General features: G+C 39.7%; 1 long non-coding RNA gene and 2 other non-coding genes across 3 annotated transcripts; all 3 read right to left on the bottom strand.

The window, feature by feature from the left end:
* Positions 1-42: 42 nt before the first annotated feature.
* LOC125754368 (uncharacterized) lies at positions 43-22,240 on the bottom strand. Its single transcript, XR_007408352.1, has 3 exons — positions 21,833-22,240; positions 3,645-3,763; positions 43-2,744 (listed from the first exon to the last, which is right to left on the bottom strand). It is a non-coding gene; the product is annotated as an uncharacterized LOC125754368 (long non-coding RNA).
* TRNAV-AAC (transfer RNA valine (anticodon AAC)) lies at positions 4,468-4,540 on the bottom strand. Its single transcript has one exon. It is a non-coding gene; the product is annotated as a tRNA-Val (tRNA).
* TRNAS-CGA (transfer RNA serine (anticodon CGA)) lies at positions 18,266-18,346 on the bottom strand. Its single transcript has one exon. It is a non-coding gene; the product is annotated as a tRNA-Ser (tRNA).
* Positions 22,241-23,900: the final 1,660 nt, after the last annotated feature.

The raw sequence follows: 23,900 nt of genomic DNA, 5'->3' as shown, positions 1-23,900 counted from the left end.
TTCACATCAAATTAACTAGAAAGAATTAACTACTGTGGTGGACGTGTTGCACTAATAACCTCAATTCATCTTCTTTCCCTTTATTCATGTTGTATTTTCATGTGACCGTGTTCTGCATTCTTCCTCTCTCTTGGCTGAACACTGTGACTTATATAGGCCAACAGGATGTTAGCAAACTTAACCAGGAGATTCTTGAATATGCCCTTTGCTCTTTCCACTTGCTTGCTTTGATTACTGTTTTTTGTTTGTTTGTTTTTTAGTCTTTATTTTTAAGAGCAGTTTTAAGTTCATATCAAAATTGAGTGGAAAGTTCTTATATACCCCCAACCCCACCACACACACAACCTCCGCCACTATCAATATCCTGCATCAGAATGGTCCATTTGTTACAACTGATGAACCTACACTGACACATCATTATCACCCAAAGTTCATAGTTTGCATAGTGTAAATTCTGTATGTTTTGCCAAACACATATTGTATGTCTACCATTATCGTACCATACAGAATAGTTTCATTGCCCTAAAAATCCTCTATGTGCTGCCTGTTCATCCCTCTATCCCTCCTAATCCCTAACAACCTCTGATCTTTTAACTGTCTCTATAGTTTTGCCTTTTCCTAGTACCATATAGTTGAATCATACAGTATGCAGCCTTTTCAGATTGGCTTCTGCCACTTAGTAATATTCACTTAAGATTCCTCCATATGGCTTGGTAGCTCATTTCTTTTTCGTGCTGTATGATATTCTATTGTGTGATATTCCATTGTATACCATAGTCTTGAAGTCAGTCCTCCAACTTGATTCTTTTCTCTCAATATTATGTTGACAATTCTGGGTCTTTTTCTTCTGCATATAAACTTTAGGATAAGTTTGTTAATATTCACAAAACAATTTGCTGGGGTTTCAACTGGGATTGTGTTGAATCTATAGATTGAGTTGGGAAGAACTGATATCTTGTCAATGTTGAGTCTATCTATGAACATGGAATATCTATTTAGTTCTTCTCTGATTTCTTTCATCAAAGTTTCATAGTTTTCCTCACATATAGGTTTTATATAAATTTTGTTAGATTTATACCTAAGTATTTCATCTTGGGGGTGCTAGTATAAATCACATTGTGTTTTTAATTTCAAATTCCAAGTTTTCATTGTTGGTGATTGGAAAGGAAAGATTGACTTTTGTATATTAGCTATATATCCTACAACCTTGCTATAATTGCTTATTAGTTCCAGAAAGGGTTTATTTAGTATTTTTTTCCTGGTTGTTTTTCCCCTGAGCCATTGTTTTGAGAACTTGCCTGGGTTTAGCATGCTGGAGAATATGAGATGTACGGATATTGGCGGATTTTTGTTGTTCACCAGACATGTGAATCAACCCAGCTGGGAGATAAACAGTCTGGTCAATTCTAACCTATGTTAGTTAATGACAGACTAGTGAGCTAAATAGATTCTCATTGTTCTAAGCTACCTAATTAGGATGATTTGTTAAGCAGTAAATTGGAGGCAATAAATAACCAAAGTGTACATTAAAATACACTCCAGTAGAATTAGCCTCCCTGCTATTCCTTTAATGCACAAGGTAAATTCCACATCAGGGTCCCTGTGAGCACAGTAGCTTATGTCTGGAATGACTTTATCTAGACAGCCCCATAGCTCATTTATTTTCTTCCTTCAGATTTTTGCTCAAGTGTCACCAATAATCCATTTAGAATTTGAAAATAAAAATTCACCCCTAATTTCCTTCTCTCAATTTTTCTCCTTAGCATTTACTATAACAATGTCAGCATTTTATATGTAACTTTGCTTTAAAAAATTTTCTGTAATCTTGCCAGTAGAAATGAAGCATTTCTGTTTTGTTCATAGGTGTTATTCCAACAAATATTTATTGAATGAATGAGTGATTAAGTTCTTTGTTCAAAGAAAAGAGGACACATGTTTGAAAAGAGGGTGGGAAATAGAGCAAACATCCCTTAGGTCTGGCCCTCCAGAGATGTTGGGTCAGTAGAGCTGGAAGGACACATTTACCTTTTCCAAAAGTTCGTAAGAGGACCCGCTTGGTGTAAGCTCCTTCCATTTCCTTTCCCTCCTTTCAACACCTAGAAGCTAGGTGGAATGGAATTACCCAATAGGATTTTAGGGATAAGATCATCTATATTGCAGTCAGAGGGGTCTCTTAATTTAACAAGATCTATAGAGTGTCTAGATTAGTCATCTTGATGTCATTCACAGGCAGTAGTTCATTGCCCTATATGCTGGCAACTAGAGATTAACGTGAATCAGTAAATCTTTCAAAGTCATTTTCCCTTTGAATCTCTTCTGTCTACCGTCTCATTATTTTTGCTTTTTCCAGTTCCAGTTTACCCCCTAAAAAAATCCAGTTGAACCACCTGTCTAAATACTTGAATCACCTTGGGGCAGAGATTTTTAGTGAGGATCAGGCTATAAGTCTCCTCACAGGTCCGTTGCCAGCCCATGGATTGACTGCTCTTGAGAGCTCTGGCCCAATCATATATGGCGGGAAGTTGGATGTCAGCATTGCTCAGTAGAAAATATGGCCGTTCTTAAAGAGTACATAGCACACCTGTGACTGCAGGCTGAAGGGGGAGCAATGTCTATTAAATGAGAATGAAGACACGGCAAGCAAGGGGATTACCAAGTCTGGCACTCCATAGTGGACATCTCATGATTCCTTCAACTGTTTTAAATTTTAGCATAGTTCCAGAACCAGTTTTCATGTATTTGTCCTGAAAAGGGAAAATAACAGAGTAGAGAAACATGGAGTCAAATCTATTTGTGACATGTTGTTATCATAGAACTTTGGAAAATTCTTCCATCTCCTCAGGGAAAGGAATTCACTTGTACTCCTGTCAGTGAATTACTAATGAATTACGGTTTTATCTGCATTGACTAGAGCAATCTCTTGACTACTGGATTATTCTCATGAATTTTCAAACATACTATTTGACTCCTGTCTTTAAAAGGCTTCTTTTGCCTCAAGATTTTCTTCTAGCGACTGTCCTAGTTGTCAGATGGCATTTTTATAAAATCCCTAAAGAACTATGTAGACATACAGTCTGCAGTTCTCTCCTCCCATTCTTCTTCAAACTACATCCAGGATTTTTTTTACACCACCACTGCATGGAAACTTCTTGTCAAGATCATCAATGACCTCTAAATGTCTAAGATTAATAATCACTTCTAAGTCCTTGACTTCTCAGGGTTCATAGGCACATCATCCTTCTTAAAATATTTTCTTTATTTGACTTTCAAGATGCTGCTGTCCTGGTTGTCTTTCTACCTCCCTGGCTTCTTATTCTCAATATCCTTTGTTTCCCCCTCTTCTCACCCACCCTTTGCTATAATGGAATGTCTCAGAGTTTGGTCCTTGGACCTCTGCTTTATTTATAAACACTCATTTCTTGGTGATTTCATTTGTTCTCATGGCTTAAATAATGTCTATATGACTACAACTGACAAATTTGTATCCAATAGTCTAGACCACTCCATTGAATTCCAGGCTTGTATATTCAATGGATTCCTTAGCATTACCCTTGAATGTTGTATACCAGGCATCTACCTGTTACCATGTCTAAAACAGAACTCCCATGTTTTCCCCCTAATGATGCTATTCCATCCAGTCTTACCCATTTCACTTGATGGCAACTCCATCCTTCCAGTTCTGCAGAAAATCCTCAAAGTCATCACTGGTTCCACTTTTTTTCACTCTTCACATCCATTTTCTGAGGAATTTCTTTTGCTCTGTCTTTAAAATAGATCTAGACTGTAATTAATTTTCACCCACTTACCTGCCAGCATTCTGACAGTTATCTCTGATATGCAGCATGAAAGGCAATTCATAGATTTCCTTGCTTCTATTCCATTCCTTTCTCCATACAACATATTCTCCACAGATCTGGCAGAGGGGTCCTTCTAAAAAAACTTAAGTCATACGGATTCCCTTCACTGCTTAAAATCCAGCGTCTTCCTGTTTTATCAGTGAAGGCCAAAGTCCTCCAAGTCACTAACAAGGCCGCACTTGACCTGCTCTGTGGCTCCCTGCTGCCACCCCTCTGCCTCCTCCAGGAACTACTCTCCACTCGGCTCTCTCCCTCCGCTGTAGTTTGGCTTCTTGACTCTCCTTGTAGACCCCGGCCCCACTCCGGTCTGAGGGCTATTCCTTCTCCTGTGTCTCCCACAAGGATGCGGACCAGCCTCTGCCTGAAAAGCCCCGCGGCCTAGTGTAGAATCCTCTCTGACCCAGGGGAGAAGACACAACATGATCAATGGTTGATGAGGGAGAGGAAGAGTCGCAGCTCTGGTCTTGTTATATACTATAGTTCTTGTAATTTAAAGTTTTGGGTTACAGAGGGAGCACGAACATTTGAGACGTGGTAGAAATGTAGGCAGGTTTAGGTAGAACATTTTTGGAACGAAACAGAATTTATGGAGAAAAAAATAAGTAGCACTTGTTTCCACCCGGTTTCGAACCGGGGACCTCTCGCGTGTTAGGCGAACGTGATAACCACTACACTATGGAAACCCGCTGAGTAGGAGCCCCTCACATTCTCAGATTAAAGTGAACCTTAAGTTTATCCTTTCCTTGAGGCTATATTCGTGGAGGCACTACTTTCCTCTCCACACTCTCCGATTCTTAGAATCCACAATATCTGAACTAGACAATTCATAGCCAGGCCAGTGTCACCCAGAGAGTCCCAATTACTTTGCAGACATGGGGGGATTGCAGTCAAACTCCTGGGACATGTCTTAATCTGTCATAGGCTCCTATCACTGATCTTGTAAGATGTTCTGACCTTCATCTCTCAAGGAAATTGTTTTGTAGGAGCCAGAGCCAATTGGTGAACCCAGGACACTTGTCTGGACCACATGATGGTGGGCCAAAGGTGAAGTGAGTATGGCCAGCATTCCTACACTTAGCCTTTGTGAAGGACTGGGCATCCCTGACAAGCCACCTTTCCAGGACAGGGTGGGCTCACTTTCTTTTGGCTGCCTAGGAGAGGCAGGGTACCAAATGTTCTTCTCTGTTGCCAAGGGCATCAACAGCCTCACAGTCTCCTTTCTTTTTGATGTGGAATGGCCTGGAGAATTGAAATCTCATCAGACAGGACACCCACGAGTGTTTTTTCCTAATGCTGGCAGCCTGTCAGGATCTTGGTATTGAAATTCATTCAGACATCTGCTTTTAACACTCCTAAATAAGATGCTTTTTTGAAGTTTGAAAACAAAAGACAGGGATGGTGTTCATGCAAAGAAGTGCAACAAGAAATAAATTGCCTGGATGAGTTTGGGAAAGTTTCAAAATAAGGCAGAAAAAATTTATTCATGGGCTAGTCACCAACGAGCTAGTGTGTGTGTGTGTGTGTGTGTGTGTGTGTGTATGTGTATATATGTCACACTGTATTTTTATTATAGTTTCATGCATATATTAGCAGCTTCCTCATGCATAATTATCTCAGCTTTGTGAACAATATCCAGGGGACCACACTTTACCAATCCTGAAGAAGGGAATTTGATAAAAACTTCTAAGAATGGTTATGGTTTTCATCAAAGAAAAGTATATTTATTCAGCTTGGCATTAAAACACAAGTTGCCTGAGGAAAAAAGGATATTTTGTACCTTCTATTCGACTTTATTTGAAGTTATTCAGCAGTGCCTGGCATATAATAGGAGTTAATAGTCCTTGAATGAATGAATGGATGATGGATGAATTAATGAATGAATAAGCAGGACCAAATAAAAAATCAAGAACTGAGTTTTAGATATCTAACCTGAACTTTTTCCTAGTGTATTCTAACCACAGGGCATTTTGGGTGCATGCCAAATGAGATGCTTTTGAGTTTCCTGAGCACTTAAAATTCCCTCCTCAACTAGTTGTGATTAGACTGTCCCTGGACCTATTACCTGGAGCCAATCTTTTGTCAGCCTCCTATTTCTCACATTTGTGCCTGTCTCCCACCGCAGGCACCAACACTGTGTCTTAGTGTAGTGGTTACTTCTTGTGTGTTACATGCAGAAGCCCTAGTCTTATTCCCCAAATCTGAAATAAACCAAGCACTGATTCCGTGGCCTGTTTTTTTTTTTTTTTTAATTTCATAATAGAGAAACCAAGATATTGTTTTACAACCTTTGGCATCTGGATGATGTCTGCTCCAGTAGCCTAAAGGGTTCTGGAGTCTGGCTGACATTTACACTCCCTCCTTTCTTGCTGGCTACCCTGAGGAGCCATCTAAAAGCATTTTCAACAAAACTAGGGTATCCATAATTGCCAAATATTCTCAGAACACAAAATTAACAGTTGATTTGGGGGGCTGTGGTGGAAGCTATGGAAATATGGAATGCAGGCAGCTTCAGCTAACAAAGAGGAGGCCATGGCACCTGAGCACTGTGGGATGACCACCATGGGGAGAAATTGATGCTCAGTAATAAAAGATAGTCTCATTTGTGGCTTCCTACGAGTGGATTTCATGTGGGTCCTGACACTTAGCTCTATATTCTGAGAAATTGGAACAGTAGAAGGGGAAGGATAGTGGTAGCTGAGTCAGAATTTTTCAGAATTTAGGAAGAGTCATCAGACACAGCAAGCAGCTTGCAAATGAATTTCTGATATGTCTTGAATGACATTTATTTCTTTAGCTTAATCTCATTGGATTGAAATGGGCAGTAGTGAAATGAGAAAGCAGGGAAATCTGACATAAAAAAATTCTTCTTAAGCCTTTTCAGTATTTTGACCCCAATATAAATGGTAGTTGCCTATTACCACCCACTATTTTAGGAATCCTTTGGGTTTTATAGTGATAAAAAATCATATTCAAAGATTGACCTGATTATAATTATGGAAAATTAAGCACACATTTGCTTTCTCTAGAAACTAGAGAAACTAGAAAGGGCATTACAGATGTTTGAAGGCATAAATGCACAAAGACAAAGAGATGAGAAGTGGTGAGCAACAGTAAGATTTTGAAGACCAGGGAGCAGGATGATTACTGTAATGAAGGAAACAGAGTTTATTAAATATGTTTTTAAAAACCCTTCTTTTTAAGGTTCACGAGTGTTATTACATGAAAATCTACTCTGTTACATCTTGTAGTTTCATAATATCCATTATTATACATTTACCATACTTACCTATCTACTACCTACCATCTATTACCTATTACCAATGATGGTGTCAAGGTAGAGTCTGATTCTGAAGGAACAAAAATACTGCTGCTATTAACATCCACATGTGACTCAATCTGTGCCTTTCTTAGATTTTTTTGGGGGTGATGAGGAGTGAGGATTTTATACACCTGGGAGAAGAATGCCTAGGATCATTGGATCTGATAAATCTTGAGTTAAAATTAATAGACTGCTCTCCAGGATGGCTGCATCAGGATAAAATTCCATCAGCAGGACCCGAGGATTATTATATCCCCATTCCTGCAATAATGGTCACATCCAGGTTTCTAACTCTTCAAACTTGAGGTAGAATAACATCTCATTTTATTTTGCATTTTCATTCAGTATTAATAATATTAAATATTTTAAATCTTTGTTAATCTTTTCAGATTCTTCTTTATCCTGGCTTTGACGAGCATCCTGTTCCTATTTTTTTACCTATCTTATGTCTTATGTGTCTGATTTTCATGGCTTTTTACTACATAATATAGACTAAGCTGTCATTTTAAAATGTTCCACACATCTTCTATTTTAGTCACATCTGTCCATTTACTTTTCCATTGTTGCCTTCATTGAACATTTTTTATTTGGATGAAGTAAACTATACCAACTGTTTGTGCTTTTAGAATTTTTTTAACCTCCTCTCTGACATCTAGGTCACAAAGATATTTCTCTACGTACATTTCTATTAATTTTTAGCTCTCACATTTAAGTATTTATTAAAGTATTAAAACATACTTAACTACTCCCTAGTTAAGTATGTTTTATAAACTATAGATAATTCTACCCTGTGTGAAGAATCACAGTAATAGAGGCAACAAAAGCAAAAATAAACAAGTAGGACTATATCAAATAAAATCTTCTGCACAGCAAAGGAAACCATCAACAAAATAAAAAGGCAATCTTTGGAATGAGAGAAAATATTTGCAGACCATATATCTGATAGAGGGTTGATATCCAAAAAAATTATAAAGAACTCCCTCAACTAATTTCAAAACAAGCAAACAAACAAAAACAATAACAACAATAAAAAACCAAAATGGGCAGAGGACCTGAAGAGACATTTTTCCAAAGAAGACATCCAGATGGCCCACAGACACATGAAACAATGCTCAGCATCAGTCATCATCAGGGAAATGCAAATCAAAACCACAGTGAGCTATCACCTCACACCTGTCAGAATGGTTATTATAAAAAAGATAAGAAATAACAACTGTTTGTAGGAATATGGAAAAAAGGGAACCCTGTTGGGGTCCCACTGTTGGTGGGAACATAAAATGGTGCAGCCACTGTGGAAAACAGTGTGAGATTTCCTCAAAAAATTAAAAATAGAAATACTGTATGATTCATCAATTCTACTCTGGATATTTAGCAGAAGAAAATGAAAACACTAACTTGAAAAAATACATGCATCCCATGTTCATTGCAGCAAATGATCCCAAATAGCCAAGATACAGAAACAGTGTAAGTGCTCATCGATGTGTGAATGGAGAAAGAAAATGTGGTATATATGCATAATGGAATATTATTCAGCTGTAAGAAAGAATGAAATCTTGCCATTTGTGACAACACAAATGGACTTTGAGGGAATTATGCTAAGTGAAATAAATTAGAGAAAGACAAATACCATATGATCTCACTTATATGTGAAATCTTCAAAGAAACAAACAAGCAAACAAAACAAAAAACCTGAGACCATAGATATGGAGAATAGATTGGCAGTGGCTAGAGGTGGAAGGTGATGGGAGTGTGTGTGTGGGGGGGTAAGATTTGGCAAAATGGGTGAAGGGGGGCAAAAAGTGCAAATTTCCAGTTATAAAAGAAATAAGTCATGGGTTTGTAAGGGACAGCATGGTGACGATGGCTATTAGTACTGTACTGCATTTTTGAAAGTTGTTAAGAAAGTCAGTCTTAAAAGTCCTCATCACAACAAAAAAATTTAACTACGTATGGTGATGGATGGTAACTAGACTTATTGTGGTGATCATTTTGCAATGTATACAGATATTGAATCATTACATTTTACACCTGAAGCTAAATAAGGCTATATGTCAACTATACGTCAATTTAAAAAAATGACAATAAAAAGAATCAGTGATAGAATCATATAAGCACTCCTGTATGTCAATGTATGGGAATTCTTTTCTATGATACATGCTTTTTTGTACCTGCTGCTCCCTCCCTTCAAATCAGCTCTGACCCAGGCCCTGACTCAAGCCTGGATTTCCCTCAATACGTAAAGGCAAGAATCTCTCAGGCCATCCCTTTGCTCACTAGCACAGAATATCTGCAAAGCCAGAGACAGAGTTCTGAGCTGGATGGACTAATGAAATGAATGACACTTTCCTTTCTCATATCTTTATCAGGCAAGAGAAGACATGTTTTTGAACGTAGCTCTGTGAATTGCCAGGAATGGCTGGGCTCCTTCTGCCTCAATGGTTTTGAGTCTGAGGAGACTGGTCCTTGGACCTTTTGTGCTTGTGTGGTACAGCTGACACAATCTTCTCATATTGCAGTTCTTTCTCCAGGTCATCAAAATGGCAGAGAGGTATTTATTTACTTACTTTGGAGGCTCTCAATAGGTGTTTTATGATGTTTATATATCGATTCTTTTCTAAGTCTACATCAGGATTAATTTCATCTCTGAGTCCAGAAGCCCTCACAGACTTTCAATACAACCCCCCAAATGCCCATCTGGTACCTGCTTTCATGAATTCTTAAACAGTCCAGTGACTGAAGTGTCTGGCGGTGTCTTACTGACTTAGTAGATGGTGTGCACCTACCTCAATGCCTAGCACATAGTAGGTACTTAAGAAAGAGATTTCATTAGTGGATAGTTAGAACCCTTGGTTACAATACTTCCTTATTAAAACCAACATCACATATTAAATTCCAAACTCTATATGTGTGCAGTAGGGCTTTCTAAACTTACTTTAAGGGTAATTTGTCTCAATATTAACTGTTCTCTGGTTCCAGACTCAAAGCCCTCACTTGGACAATCAGATTCAATGGGTTTGGAATGGGCTAAGATTCAGCAGGCAAAACTGTTCCCTGATGAGTGATGAAAATTGTAGACACCACCTTTGTAGAGCTATGAGACATAGTTCATGGGCTGCATTCTCTCCACCTCTTAACGCTACTCCCTTTCCTTTTTGGTTTTCTTTACAAGTCCACTAAAACAAAGGTCTTTTCTTGAGCATAAAAGTGGTGACAAAGTGAGTTGAATCTGACAATGTGAGTATTCCCGTAGCTGTGCCTTTTCTGTCATAATATTTTTCATTTTAATGCAAGTCCACGAGATCAGGGATGCTTCAGTCTTTCCCCAACACCACCATAATGTAATGTACAAAGTGATGATTAGAATATTTGTTGAAAATAAATGTTTTGTTAGTTGTTTTTTTGTTGTTGTTGTTTGTTTTTTCCCTCAAAAAGCATTCTAAGGACTTGTTTCCTCTCTATACATTAAAGCCTGGTCACAGATTTCCCTGGTGTATTCATAACCTTCCAGGGACTAGCAATGCTAATTAATTTTGATTCAGTAATTTTGACATGAACATTTGAGTGTACCACCGGGATGGCCAAATGGTTAAGACCTTGGACTTAAGGTCCAATGGACATGTGCCCATGTAGGTTAGAACCCTACTCCCAGTATGTGTGCATTATGTGAGATTAAAGATCCCTTGGGACTTGGTCCAGCTCTGCAGCTGGGTCTGGGCTTTTATTGTCCAACTTGACAAACTCTATTATTGGTACATTCAGGTAATCTACATGTCATGTCATCACGGACATATTGGTAAGGTCTACCATCTTGGGGCTCCTGGATGGTTGGTTAAGCATCTGCTTTTGGCTCAGGTCATGATCCCAAGTTCCTGGGATGGAGATATTTGCTGGGCTGGGCTCCCTGCTCAGGGAAGAAGTCTGCTGCTTCTCCTGCTCCTGGTCTCTCTCTCACTCATTTCTTTCTCTTAAATAAATAAAATATTTAAAAAGAATAAAAAATTAATAAAAGTCCACTGTCTTTTTTAGCTTGTTTTTAGGTGTTCCTTTCCTTTATCTTTCTTCCTGTCTTTGAAATTTATGAGCATTTTACATGGTTTCATTTTATCTTCACTATTGCCTCGTTTTTCATGTCTTTTAAAACCATCTGGATTGGTTTCCCGATACACACCTCCAATTAGTCCAGGTCTACTTTCAAATCACATTATGCTGCTTCTTGTGTGGTGTGAGCAACTTGCAATAGCAGGCTACTCTCTCCTCTGTTTTGGGTTATTGTCATCAGACATTTGCTTTCATTTATACTGGACAGCATGTCATTACTTTTACTATGCAGTCAATCTTACTGAAAGTAATTAAAATTGGGGAAAATATTCCTTCTATATATCTGCACTGTAACCATTTCTGTGGATATTCAGTCCTTGTAACTCTCTGGCCTCGTGTTCCTTCTTCCTGAATTCCTTCTTCTGACATTTCCTGTGGCACAGACCTGCTAGTAATACAGTCTTCTGATTTTGTTTGTCTGGAGATATCTATATCTTCTTCATTTTGGAAAAATATTTTTGGTTTGATAAAGAATTCAGGGTTAACAATTTTGGGGCTTTAAAAAATTATTATTATGTTTGGTCTCTCACCACTTGGAAGTTTCACTCTCTTTTGGTGAACGTAATTTCTGGCAAGACATCTGCCATAACTTTTACTTTTTTCAACTATATATAATACATATTTTGTTCTTTCACTACCTTCATTATTCTGTCTTTTCTACTTGTTTTCAGCAGTTTGAATATGAGGTAAATAGGGTCCCCCCCCCCACAACCCTCCTGTATAAAATACTTAAGGTTCTCTGATCTTGGAGCTGTGGTTTGATGTATTTCATTATTTGGGGAATGTACTCAGTCATTATATCTTCAAATATTGTTTTTCCTGTTCTTTTATCTCTTTCTTTGCCTTCTGGGATTTCAGTTATAAATATATTAGACCACTTGACATTAATCAATAACTCTTCAATGATTTTTTTTCTTGGTATTTCAGTTTGGGTAGATTCTATTGACCCTCCTTCAATTTCCCCTCAGATCTATGGAGTCTACTGGTAAGTCATTAAAGGCATTCTACATCTCTGTTACCATGTGTACTTTTATTTTTAATTTAGCATATCCATTTGACTTTGAGTTTCTAACAATCTACTGAAATTTCTCATCTGCTGATGTATGTGCTCCATCTTTTTCCACTAGTGCCTTTAACATAATCATCATGGATATTTGAAATTCACTTTCTTTTTTTTTTTATTTTTATTTTTTTTATTTTTTTTTGAAATTCACTTTCTGACAGTTCCACTATATGGGACAAATCTGAGTCTCACTTTGTTGATTGCTTTTTCTCTTGACATTGCATGGTTTCTTCTTGCTTTTATGAGTGTCTTATAATTTTTCATTAGCTGCCGGACATAGTGTCAGGACGGTAGCCAGTGAGGCAAATAGTATTTAGGCTGCAGATGGCTATGTCCCTTTTACTAGGCTATTAATGTGTGAGGCTATATCAATTTAAGCAGAAGTTGAGATCTGCTTGTGTCTCCCATCACTGCTCTGATTTCCTTCAGGGCACAACCGGCTTCAAATTCTTTTGGTGGGACTTTGGGTGTAGGGTATGGTTGAATTTTTTTGGAGTGCTTTCTCGGTGTTTTTACTCTACCTTCAGCTTCAGCCATCTCTGTTTGAGTTTCAGAGAGGGTTTCTCCCTTTGGATTTCTTGCCTTCCCTCAGCACTACACTTCTGTTTCTGGATGCCTAGTCCTTGCTAGTCTGGCAGGTTGTGCAAGACTTCCTCTTCCAGTTCAGCCCAGACTTGTTAGATCCTGTGGCCCTGGGTCTCTGAGGTAGGGCTTTCTCAGGCAGCCTGCTCTGCCCCATGGGGATTGGCATTCTCTACTATTCTGGGCCCAATATGGCTTTCTGACACTCCCCCCAGGGTAGAGATTTTTATTCTTTTATTCTTCAGTTTCTGACAGTATTTGCTGTTTCTCCCTCAGCGTTGAAGACTTTGTTATTTGGGGGCTGACGCTTCCTCTGGCAGGTCTGGACTCCTGAAGGAGGCTTCCTCTGCTCTCTTCTCTTGCCCCAGCCTTTCTTGTGAATGCTCAGTGAAGTGTGTGCAGACCCCACTTGAATACGCCCCTGCTGGCCCACACCTGGACTTCAGCAATTCATTACAAAATGATGAATTTTAGGGGGACTTTCCTCACCCTCTTGCATGGAGGGCACATTTTCACCCATTGCTTTTGGGTGAGCCAGGGTTTATGTCCCATTTCTATTTGGAAGCACTGGTTTTCCTTAGATGTCAAACTACGTGGTTGCTCTGATACCCCAGGTTTCATTGGTTCACAAAAGATGATTTTTAAAAAATACCTAGATTTTTGGTTGTTAGATTAGGAGCAACACCCTTTCCAGCTTTCTTCATGTTAGCTGGAAGCTAGAGTCCTATAGGACTGTAATCTGAACATAAATGATGTCATACTACTCATTGCCTAGGATATTATCTTACTGATCTTCTGAGTGTCCAGTATGATGAGAAATCACAGTAGTCAGAAATAGATCTAGTCATAATGATGGCATATTAAAGATGGGCATTTGATGCCTTTCTATCCAAAAATCCAAGAAGGAAAGAAAGGGGTGTTTTGAAGGCATAAATGCTCAAAGATGATAATAGGAAAGTAAAGAGCAGCACCAAAATTTTGAAAACCAAATGGCATGACACACAAGGAGGTTTGTTGTAAGCCAGAATGGGGGAAAGCTAAATAAAAATGTAACTTATCTTGTGGAAACCAACCCCTAAATTAAAAAAAATTAAAATTGGTGGCTGTAGGTATTTATACATGGACAGTGAAAGTAAAGCTAAGAGTAGAATACACTTGAATCTCACTTTTCAGGAGTTTACAGCTGTAGACCCTCTCCCTCAATTTCAAGATCCCCAGGGGAGATCACCCCTCCAAACTGTGGCAGAATATTTGGAGGATGATTTCATTAAGTGAGTAAGACAGAAGCTCACCTGCCCGGAATACACTAACAAATTTGAGAGGTATATACATTCTACAAACTATCCTATCTTATCTTGGCTCCATTCATAGTCAGGACTATAATATCCCACAGGGAGCTGGAAGATTTGTTTCTGAAAATCTGCCCAGTCTGCTTGTTGATGCTGACAGGGAAGATTTTCCCAACCAAATGGCCAGCCAAATCAACCCAAAGTTAATTTCCCCTTTAAGAGCTCCACCCTCAATGCCTGAGCTTCTGGTCAGGCAGGAATTGGGGCATCTGAAGTGAATGAAGTCTCCTGAAACTGAACCCTTAACCAGTGGGATCTGGTGTGATAGATAGTCCCAAAATTGAGTTAAATCCAAGACATCCAGCTGGTGTTGAAAAATTGCTTGGTAGAAAGAAAATCCTCACTCATTTGGTGACCAGAAGTGTAAAGTGTCCTGTGTAAGTAGTAAAGGAGACATACAGGAGGAAAAAAAAAAAAAAAAAGCTTTTTTTCCTAATACACCTCTCAGCCACAAATTCATCCTTTTAGACAGCTTTTTGAAAAGGGAGTATTTTAATTTATTTTTTGTTTTAAAAAATAAAGAAAGAAGTCCACAAGTTTTCTCCTTTAGGTCCAAGAGTGTGATTATTATATCAAAGATCTTTGTTTGTTTGAAAGGGAGGTGGAAATAGATTTCTTTCTATGACAAGCCACCACCCCAAAAGAAAAAAAAAGTATTCCATGAAATTTACATGTTTAGAACAAAAATCTTGAGAGTAGAAACGATCGGTTATCTTAAATTACCTGGGAAAAAATTAATTACCTTGGTTAAAGCCTGGTGGAATAATGCTGAGGTAGTAATTTTTATCTCCATATAGATGCTCTGTTTTTTTTTTTTTTTTTTCATTCTATCTTGAGAGCTCTCAGTTGGCGTTAGCTGCAACAGCGGGTAATAAAACACAACGCACTAACTAGTCCAGTACCCCTTAAAGTGTGGTCTGCGGAATACTCGCGCCAGCATCTCTTGGCTAAAAATTCACGGGTTGAGTCCTACGAACTAATGTGGAATCTCTAGGAGTGAGGCCCAGAAAATTGTGTTTCTTCCTCCCTCCCAGTGATCTTCCTGCGCGCTAAAACTTGGGAAGCATTTATTTTGGGAAGCTCCAAATCCTTTGGACGATTCTTCTGTCCTTCTCCATCTTTTAATTTGCTTTCAGCCCAACAGGCCGTGCATCAAACTGGGTCTGGACGCGTGGCAGGCTCATTTTTTTTTTATCCGCGGCCCCCCCCCTTGCAACGCACGCTGTCCGGCGCCAACACACGTTGTAAGATCCATACGTGTGTATCCACAGATGAAGGTCTCTTTTGCTTGTCTGTGTCACCCACACCCCTTTCAGGTGGATTTGCTTCTCAACACCCGCCCCACCCCCGCTGCCCCAGGGGCGCGCGCAAGAGCACCTGCAAACCTGCAAAGGGCACCCTCCTGTTGGAAAGACCCGGCTCCAGGCTGCCGACCCCTTGTCTCCCTAACACCCTCGCCCTCTTGCTGGTCCCTTTTCTGTCTGGGATCCTTGACAAACCCTAAACAGTCCCCAGCGTTGGTCTGGGGATGGCGGTGAGGCGGAGGCGCTGTGGGTGACAACGAGGGGCGGGACAGGGAAGAGGAGGGTGAGTGGCTTTCGGGGAGGGGGGGGTGTTAAAGTGCATCTATCTCTGCGGAGATCACCAAATGGGGGGTCCAAGTGAGGCTCTATTTCGTTTGTCCACAGCCACCTCTTTCTTGGCTCAACATTTCTCCAGTGGGGGTCCCTTCTCTTTCCTGAGGGACTGATGCTCAGGGACGGAAAGTGTGCAAAGTGAGTCCGAAGAAGGAGAGCCCTGCAGAATGGGGGAAAACTTAGTGAAGAAAATACTGTTTGTAGTGGGTTGTTGTTGTTGTTGTTGTTGTTGTTTTGGTGCTTCTTTGATTTTTAAATATCAAGGTATAATTCACATACCATAAAATTCACATAAAATGTACAATTCAGTGGATTTTAGTGGATTCAGAGGTATGTAATTACCTTTACCTAACTGCAAAACATTTCCATCATCCAAGCAAATTGTTCCACCTTTCCAAGGTATTGTTCCACCTTTCCCAGCTCCTGGCAGCTACTATCTCAGTGGATGTGCCTATTCTGGAAGTTTCATATAAAGAGAATCATATAATAAGGCATTTTGCGTCTGGCTTCTTTCACTCAGCACATCCCTTCAAGGTTCATCCATGTTGTAGCATGATTCAGAACCTCATTCCTTTTTATGGCCAAATAATACTCCTCATTTGATTCTTTAAGTTGTCCTTTCAAAGATCTTCCGGTTAACTCTCTCAGTTTGGTAAAGAGAACGAGATGAAAACGACATTGCTGAAGAGAGACAATTTGAGCCACTCATTCAGACTTAAGGGGGAGCCAAGGTAGCATGTGTGGCAGTACCATACAAAGTCAGATGAATTATTTTCCAAAGGACTTTTGAGAATTTGTTTCCCTTACCAACTTGAAGAAACACAGAAAGACATTTTAAGAGGAAAAAAGGAAGCCCAAACCAGCCAGGAGTCAAACCTAGAATCTTCTGACCCATAGGCGGATATGTTATCCATTGTGCCACTGACCCCCTTGCTTTGGCCCCCTTGCTTTGAAAGTGTTGATTATCCATTATTCATTAGAATTGTTGAGAATACAGTTGCTTTGTGATGCAGGCAGAAGTGAGTTGAATAAGACCTGTGGATTCCCCTAAAGCAGATTGATTGTCTTTGTGGTTAGCTCCCATAAGTTACATTTATGAAAGGATTTTCTGACTTGAAACATCACGTATGTGACAGAATGTCCTTTGCATTTTTTTTCATTATGTGCATGCTTGTTTCTATTGTTTCTACTTGTCTACTTCAGTAGTTTATACAATGGGTTCATTGGTCCATCAGCAATCTTATTTTTCTTATGTACTTCATACTGAGGCTATGTGTGGATCAATTATTAGTGATCCATATCATTTAAAAATTTGATACAATGACAAAGAAAGTGGAATAAAATACATTACTGAGTTATGAGGCATATGTTTTCCACCTCACTCTCCAAAGAGCCATAACTCTTGCAAGAGGAGATAATTTCAGACTCTATGCAGCAAAACAGACATTCAGAAACCCTCACCTTCCCAAATTAGGCCAAGTGGTGGCAAGCATTCAAAAACAGTAAGCATTTTAAGACTCAAATTCACATAGGAACTTAGAAGTTTGGATTTATACTTACAAAATTAAGGAATACCAGTCATCATTACATAAATCGGCTACATATATTGAAGTGCTCAAATACAGGTAGAATAGACACTTGGAAATACAAAAGCATCTGTAAGTGAGGGCGGTCCTCTCTTTTGAGAAGGAGAAGCACAGGCGCTTTGGTTCTGGGCAGCAAGGTGCATGCAGTCTTTATCCTGACTCCTGCCCCAGTAGAATTACTGCCTTGGCCAAATTGTTATTTTCTCTTTGCTTTGACTTTCTCATTTCTGTATGATGTTTTAAAGAGCACCTGGCACATGCACACACTCATGGCTCCTCAGGATCCTAGACCTTTATGTTTCCTACCAGTCTGTTTTAGGTTTGTTTGCTTGCCTTTCCTTTTTCTTTTCTTAGATATCAGAGAACTCTTTAAGGAAGCTTACCTACATTGCTATTTTCAGCATGGGGAATTTTATTAAAGAGTTTTTAAAACAAAATTTCCTGGTTCTCTTTCCCCTGTGGTCTGCCTCTGGACTTCATAATCTCAATATGAAACCAGCAGCTATTCTGAAGGAGGAATTGGCGGGCTCTGGGGACTAAGGAAGTGCTACCTGTGCACAGGGGCAGGGATTTGTAGATGCCTGGCTTGGAGAAGGATACCTGTGCCAAAATACCCAGAGTGGTGCTTGAGAAAAGGCATGGGGGATCAACACAGACCTCTGGATAGGGAGCTGCCTTCCTACTTTGCAGTTGATGGAATAAGATGAAAAGCTGAGAGTACAGCTGTTGGTGAGAATTTCATTTCATAGTTTGGATAGAAAAAGCAGCCTCATACGCTGTGAGCAGGACTTGAACCTGCGTGGGAGATCCCATTGGATTTCGAGTCCAACGCCTTAACCACTTGGCCATCACAGCCTGGCACAATGTTGCTGTTTATACATTAAAATACACATTCTTACCAGGTCCTGATTTTACAGTTCAGCTTTACCAATGCTGGCTGCTTCTGCTCATTTGGCAAAGCTATCTTCAGCAGATGCAAAAAGAAATCACTCATCGGGCCTCTCCACTGCTTTCCAGCTTCCTCCAACTCGACCCAACTCTGCCAGGCCCCAGGCTGCAACATCTCACCTCTTTGAGAGAAGGCAATATTCCAGTATCACAAGAATCATTGATTTTCAAACATTTTTTACAGTCTTCACGGATGCCCTGGTTTTACTTCATAGCTGGCAGGGAATGCAGTGGGGAGTTGTAGTAAGTGTGCTCAGGATCCTATTCAGTTGTGCTCTCTAACAGAATATACTGTGCTTTGCTGCTGTGGAAGACAATTTGTCAGGACCCACCAATATTTCAAATACAGGAGAGATTATCCTGTGCTTAAGTCTATTCTCTGCAGCATTAATGGTAAAAACACGATCGGGGAAAAACTTAGTTATTCAAAATTATTTAATTAGATAAATTATGGCATAATTACACAATGGAGTGCTATACATATTCAAAATAAAATGAGAAAGATCATTGTGTACACACATATATTTTAAAATAAAAGCAATGGCGAGAGCAATCTGCATACAATGCTACCATTGGAAGGATATTTGTGTTAGATTATATGCATTTTACAAAGCATCTTGCAAGGATCATCAGTTGACAGGCTAGAGACTGAAGAAATGGAATCATTCAGGAGCAGGAGGGAGAAAGCTACAGCATGCCATTTTAGACTCTGAATGGACTTACTAAAAAAAAAATAAATAAAAGCTCAAGAAACACTATACATGAGGAGGTGGGGGACAGGAATTGTTTTTACCAGAGGCCTTCTCTGGAATGGTGAGTGGAGAGCTTCCTTTCTGGAACTCAGCAAGACTCTGAGGAGTGAATTGCAATTTGGAGTCAGTCTGGAGTCAGTCAAGAAGCCTGAGGCAACAAGGCAAGAATGTTCTGGAGTGGCAATCTAACCCTGCCCTGTTCAGAGTCAGGGAGCCCCTGGAATGCACACCCTGATTTCAAAGCTTGTTGGGGGAGCAGTCTGGATTTGCTCTAGGGTGTTCTGGGAGAAGCGGAAGAAGTTCTCTCTCCACAGTGTAGTCTTGGACTATTTTGTCCAAGAATTTAAATAGCCTAAGCTTCCTCCTTTGGATCTAGGAGTACAACTTCAAAAATCAGGGTTTTTGTGGGTTTTGTTGTTGCAGAGAAAGTAGTAACTTCTGTCTCGGCCAAAATGTAGTTCTTACAACATCCAGTTTCCAGGAATTGTGTTCACAGGAAATCCTCTCTTGGCTTTAGGGGCAAAGAGCTCTGAGTGGAGGAACTCTGTAACATCCTCCAGTCACGACCCTAGTTTTGCCATTTAACCAGTCCACAGCTGTGCAACAGACCTGGGACCAACCCAAGGCTAGCTGTGGGGCAGTGTCATTGGTTTGATTCTCAGGCCTTTGACAGAACCCTTTGGAGACTCAAGTAATCTTGAGATGAAGACTATTGAGCCTATCCAAAAATTAAAGGCTCCTTTGAAACATCTATGGTTCTTAGATGGATCTTGCTTTTCTCCTAGTCCTTCTATCCCACCAAAGAATTCAGGAGTCCCTACAGAAAAAAAAAAAAGAAAAAAAAAAAAAAGAAAAACAGAAAAAGAAGGCATTTGTTTAAAGGGACACCATCCAGGGGACAAACAGAGTTTGAAGTAAGAAAAGGAAGTGGATATTTTGGGGATTGCTAGAGACTACTTGTGTTCCTCTGAAATTGGTATCTTGAAGCCTAACCCCCAATATGATAATGGTATTTGGAGGGAGGGCCTTTGGGAGGTGATGAAGTTATGAGGGTGGAGTCCTCAAGAATGGGAGTACGCGCTTATGAAGGAGACTGTGGAGAGTTCTTTCCCCTATCCTTACATATGGAGACACAGTGAGAAGTCTGTCCTGTATGAGCCACAAAGCCAGGAAGCAGGTTTTCAGCAGACTCAGAATCTGCATGTGTCCTGAGCTTGGACTTTCTACCTCCCAGAACCATGAGAGGTTAATGTTTGTCATTTAAGCCATTCAGTCTATGGTTTCTTGGTTATAGGTGCCTGAATGAGTTAGGACAGGGATGGAGACACAAATGAAGCCTACAAGACTGAGCCAGTTCTGGAAAGGCAGATCCATTCACCTTGTGAGCAGTGTGCATAATATAAATTTGCCTGAAATGTCTGTGTTTAAAACAATGGTCCGCTTTCAACTTTAGAACATGGTAACATGGTAAAGGTCTCTGTGACTCATTTATAACATGAGATTTCTAGAGTATTGATATACCCCTGAGGAAGGGTAGATAAGCCAGCTAGAAGCTCACTGCTTTTGACAGGTTTTATGATCAAGTACAGAGAAAATAGCACCGGCCATATTAATAGCTGTGTACTAGGTACAGTGCACTTGTTAATTTTCTCCACTGATGAAACATCTGGAACAGCAGATGCAATTGGAATGATCCCTTGACTAAGTTTGCAATTGCTCACTGTCATTCTCTGTAGTCCATCTGTCTTCTATAGTTGAGTAAGCAAGTGGAACGGAGCTGTGTGGATGGAATCCCCACCCCTGTATCTTTCCAGTCCCTGATGTTGGCACTACTCTCTGTGGTCCCTCCAAGAATACCAGTGTCACTTTGGGTTTTCTACAGTCACAGTTAGAGGAATTTCTAGTGGCTTCCACTTGGCCTTTTCTGCCTAATAGCATTCATTCCATCAGTCATAGAAACGATATTAGGGCTGCCTGGGTGGCTTAGCTGGTTAAGTGTCTGACTCTTGATTTTGACTCAGGTAATGATCCCAGGGTTTTGGGATCTGGCTTAATGCTCAGTGAGGAGTCTGCTCGGGATTCTCTCTCTCCCTCTGCCCCTCCTCCTCTAAAATAAATAAATAAAATATTTTTTATAAACAGAGATAGAGATACCCATTCTCTCTCTTCACTGAGAGACTTCCTACTTCCCAGAACCATGAAAGGTCAATGTTTGTCATTTAAGCCCATTCTCTCTCTCTCTTTATAAAATGATTATAAAATTTATAAGATGCCCATTCTCTCTCTCTCTTTATAAAAAAAGATATTATCTCTCTCTCTTTATAAAAAAGATTTTATTTATTTATTTTAGAGAAGGGGCAGAGGGAGAGGGAAAGAAAATCTCAAGCAGACTCCCCACCGAGTACAGAGTGGGATGTGGGACTCGATCTTACAACCCTGAGACCATGGCCCCAGCTGAAATCAAGAGTCTATTGCTTAATGTACTGAACCGCCCAGGTGCCCCTAAATAAATAAAATCTCAAAAAAAAAAAAGAAACAATATTAAAGATATTGTCTGGAGTTAGTCTCAGGGTGGACGTAGGGACCTACTCACTGTACCCACAGTGAAATGGACCAGAAGCAAACAGCATTGAGAACTTACCTTCTTGGTGGACAGCAGTGATGCTTTGTACCTCTAGGAATTAATGCCAGCATTGAGTCATCTCCTAGTAATCCCAGAAAATTCTATTTCTTTTTTCCTAATGAGCAGTCATGTTGGTAAAAGGATATAGATCCTTTTAGAAAAGGCTAGGGGGAGGAAGAACAGTATACATTTTTGGCAATGTGTCTGTGGTCTTTCTCAAGGGAAACTGGAGTTTTCTACATTCAAAACTGGCTCCAGTCTGGGAGCTCATACAAATCAAGCCCAAGATCAAAGTGCCAGCAAGGTTGGTTTCTGATGAGACCTCTCTTTCTGGCTTGTAGATGGCTCTCTTCTCATTGTCCCCACATGGCCTTTCCTCTGTACATACTTGGAGAGAGATTTCTGGTATGTCTTTGTCTTCATATAAAGACACCACTCCAGTTGCATGAGGGCCCCACCTTTATGACCTCGTTTAACCGTATTTATCTCCTGAAAGTTCTAGTTCCAAATAGAGTCACATCAGGGGAAAGGGCTTAAACATACGGGTTCTGAGTTTATAACAACACCATCTGATCTTTGGTAATTCACCTTGTGATCCTATCATCCTGTGATCCAGTCATCTCCATTATGTTTAGGGATTGCAGTTCAGGAGTAGCAGGTCCTACTGTAATTCCTGGCCTATGAGGAAAAGTCATGTTGAGCAGCTTAAGGATCCTGAGGCTCTCCTCATAGATTTATTTCTCTCAACTTTGGTGAAAGTTAGTTCCTCTGGAGAAGCTCATGATAAATTTATTCTAGAATTGCAATTTCCTTAATGCCTTTAGTTTGCTCTGCATACACTCAGAAAATAATGATGTTTCAATTTCATTTTGTTGGTTCACCTTAACTTTGGTCCATATGTTAATCATTTATTAATTATATTTATATATATTATATATTTAAGATTTTTATTCATCTATTCATGAGAGACACACAGAGAGAGGCAAGAAACAGGCAGAGGGAGAAGCAGGGAGAAGAAGGTTCCCTGAGGGGATCCAGATATGGGACTCAATCTGGGGACTCCGGGATCATGCCCTGAGTCAAAGGCAGATGCTCAATCGCTGAGCCACCCAGGCATCCCTATAAATTATGTTTTTTAATTAATATAAATTTAGAGCTGTTTCTAGGTCCTTGAGTTAAACCATTGAGTTGGGTACCTTCTGACAAGTAAAACTATATCATTGAGCTTGGTCTCATGCAACTTTATATTCCTGCCACCTTGATCCTATCCACTTCAGATCCATTCCCATTCAAACCTGTCAGTTTTCTGTGAGTATAAATTGGGAAAATCATGCAGTTACTTTGATGTGTATCACATCTCCTCCTCAGTCATACTTTGTACTTGACTCTCTGGAGTCTCAAAAAAGGAGAGAGGTGGTAGTGATTGATAGATCCTAGAGAATATCAGCTGAGGTTAGCAAGACAAGTACCTAAATGAGGCCATTACAAATATCCCAGACAAGAGGGCACTAACCTCTTAAGGTTGGGCTAGAAGGGCTGTTTCTACTAGTTAGCACTGGGGGGTTGTAATCTGGTAGTGTAGAACGATTTCCCTAAATATGGTTGAGAGACATGATAGTTTTCCCCTTCTAAGCTCATTTCATTCGAGAAAATAAAGTCTGCAATATTTCTAACTTTAAGCAAAATCTCTGACTAAAATACAGATCTACCTATCACTAAATTCTATCCTTACCTGTTCCCCAAGATAGGAATTTGTTTTTTACAGGAGTCATTTTATTTTTATTTGAGTCAGTTCACTTTTTAACAATAAATTTAGAAAGACTTGTTCTCAGTCTGAGTCTCATCAAGAGCTACTGTGGCATTACATTTTGTTGCCAAATATTGACAGTTTAGTTGGATTATACCGTATATTAATTTTTTGCTTTAATATCATGTGTCTAGCTCAATTATGATAGAGCATGAGATCCAAGACTGAGGTGACATAATTTTGTCTTGACTCTTATTTGTACCAGCAATAAGTTCAGGCAATAGAGCAGAAGAACAAAAATATCATGATTCTATAAGAAAGACTTATTACTAGACTGTG

The sequence above is a fragment of the Canis lupus genome, chromosome 35, assembly GCF_003254725.2.
Source record: "Canis lupus dingo isolate Sandy chromosome 35, ASM325472v2, whole genome shotgun sequence".
In the NCBI taxonomy this organism is placed as follows: Eukaryota; Metazoa; Chordata; class Mammalia; order Carnivora; family Canidae; genus Canis; species Canis lupus.
Note: the sequence above shows the minus strand (reverse complement) of the source record. Positions and strands in the feature narration are given on the sequence as shown.